Source organism: Schistocerca gregaria, unplaced genomic scaffold (genome assembly GCF_023897955.1).
Source record: "Schistocerca gregaria isolate iqSchGreg1 unplaced genomic scaffold, iqSchGreg1.2 ptg000954l, whole genome shotgun sequence".
NCBI lineage: Eukaryota > Metazoa > Arthropoda > Insecta > Orthoptera > Acrididae > Schistocerca > Schistocerca gregaria.
Window position 1 is genome coordinate 20001 of NW_026062307.1, and position 2500 is coordinate 22500.

The following is a 2500-nucleotide window of genomic DNA, read 5'->3' on the forward strand; positions in this document are numbered from 1 at the left end:
AACGTCACAGGAATGTAGCTTTGCCTAACAGCAACCCTCTGAACATAGTTCACTGCTTGGATCCTCTGGTGTCATGTGTATTTCTTGATGCCATGGTGCGTACCCTCACATAAAGGTCTTTCGAGTGTTGCGTACTTTCTACACAGTCCCGCTAACCACTGGAAGGGTGTACCGCTACAGAACGAATATCGCCCTCCCCTCCTGCCCTTCCAAGCTGGTCGGTCAGGCGTTTGTTTGTGAAATGAGCCTTGCAGCTGTTCAGTTGCATTCGGTTGTCGATGCAGTCAGTGTACGTTGTGGTACGGCCTGTGTGGACTGTCCGCTGATGTACGCGTAACCCACACTGATCATCCGTCGTTACGTACTGAGTGACATAATGTGGCACATGCTTGACCGTACACCGGCTGCGCCCTACAATGGCGAATCATAAGGGCCATATGTTGTGCACGATGCTACTTGTCTCGTCTCCCCATTACAGCGAGATTGCACTGTTGTACGCCGTACAGACATGTGGTAGGTAGGTACGGACGAAAGTATTGCATGTTGGCCCCCCCCCCCCCCTCCTCCCTCTGCCGGGAATCAGCGTGAGCCGTCTGTTGATGTAGCGACGAGGGTTTTCCTATTTAATCGTATTGCCCCACACAACATGATAGCACGGTGGACCGCGTTCCACATCTGCGACATGCTACAGAGGCCGGTTGACAGTCGACCGCGCAAGGGACATTGCACACGTGCGCGGACCATCTTCCACGTGTTCTCTCGTGTACATGCCGCAGTGTGTATGTGGGCTGATGTAGCGTGTCGTGACACATAACATGCAGGCATGCCAGAATCGTAGATTTCGCAAATGTAGATTGACGTATACGTTTGCTGCCAAAGATCCGCAAATGAACTGGAAATCAGTTGTTGAGCGGTTGTTCGCGCTGCAGGTGCATCGGTGATAGCGACGATCGGTACATCTATGAACCGGTTGTTTCGGCGGTACCCGCCATGCCCCCGAACCTGAGTTGGCCATGTGGGTATGAAGCGATACGAGGCTGTGGCTTGGCGGGACAGTCCCCGGCCGGTGAGGGGGGGCCGCCCGGCGTGCTGGCCGCGCGCTGCGTGAGCGCACGCACTACAGCCGGCTGGTGGGGGGCGCCCAGTGGCAGGAGCGCCGGCCGACGGGCCCGGCTGGCGTCCCAGCTATGCGCCGGCGCACCCTGCGCGCGGCGCCAGGCGGCCAAAGTGGGTTCTGCCGAGCCCGGTGCGAAGCGCGGTGGACATCTGCAGTGTGCTGGTCCGATTGCGGACTGTGTGCGTTGAGGATGCGCCGCCGCCCGGCACTCGGCGTCGCGACGCCGTCTGCTGCTCGGTCGCCCCCAGCGGTTCTCGCAGGTGGTTTGTATCGCAGCTCTGCGGACGTGTTGGCGCGTGCGCTGTGCTGGGAGAGTTCGCTTCTGCACCCAAGTGGGGCTTTGCCCTTCTGTGGCGCTGGCGTTGGAGCTGCCGGTCACCGTAGGTGGCGCGTGTTGTTTCCCGCCGGCAATGCCACGACAGCACGCTCCCGGGCCTCTGTCGGCAGCGGCAAGCTCAGTTGGGAGCACGGGTGTTCGCACTGAAAGCGTCTACTCGCCCATCTCCGGGCGATTGCGCCTCTCTCGAACCCGACCAAGTACTTAGGACGGCGCTGCGCGCCGCCGGGACCTGAGAGGGTTTCGAGGTGTATCGTGCAGGGGAGCTCAGCCTCCTCCTGTTTGCAGAATAATTGAGCGGACGCTTGCGTGTTCGCGCGGGCCCTCGGGACACACTCCCGGGCGGCCGGCTGCTCAGCTCTCGTTGACGCAGCTCCCTGGTTGATCCTGCCAGTAGTCATATGCTTGTCTCAAAGATTAAGCCATGCATGTCTCAGTACAAGCCGCATTAAGGTGAAACCGCGAATGGCTCATTAAATCAGTTATGGTTCCTTAGATCGTACCCACGTTACTTGGATAACTGTGGTAATTCTAGAGCTAATACATGCAAACAGAGTCCCGACCAGAGATGGAAGGGACGCTTTTATTAGATCAAAACCAATCGGATTGGCTCGTCTGGTCCGTTTGCCTTGGTGACTCTGAATAACTTTGGGCTGATCGCACGGTCCTCGTACCGGCGACGCATCTTTCAAATGTCTGCCTTATCAACTGTCGATGGTAGGTTCTGCGCCTACCATGGTTGTAACGGGTAACGGGGAATCAGGGTTCGATTCCGGAGAGGGAGCCTGAGAAACGGCTACCACATCCAAGGAAGGCAGCAGGCGCGCAAATTACCCACTCCCGGCACGGGGAGGTAGTGACGAAAAATAACGATACGGGACTCATCCGAGGCCCCGTAATCGGAATGAGTACACTTTAAATCCTTTAACGAGTATCTATTGGAGGGCAAGTCTGGTGCCAGCAGCCGCGGTAATTCCAGCTCCAATAGCGTATATTAAAGTTGTTGCGGTTAAAAAGCTCGTAGTTGGATTTGTGTCCCACGCTGT

At 57.2% G+C, this 2500-nt stretch overlaps 1 non-coding gene across 1 annotated transcript in view; it reads left to right on the forward strand.

Moving 5' to 3' along the window:
- The first annotated feature begins 1828 nt into the window (after positions 1-1828).
- The window catches only part of LOC126325983 (small subunit ribosomal RNA), a 1893-nt gene continuing 1221 nt past the window's right edge, over positions 1829-2500 (forward strand). The window contains exon 1 of the ribosomal RNA XR_007560451.1: positions 1829-2500. This exon is cut by the window's right edge and continues 1221 nt beyond it. This is a non-coding gene — a ribosomal RNA (small subunit ribosomal RNA).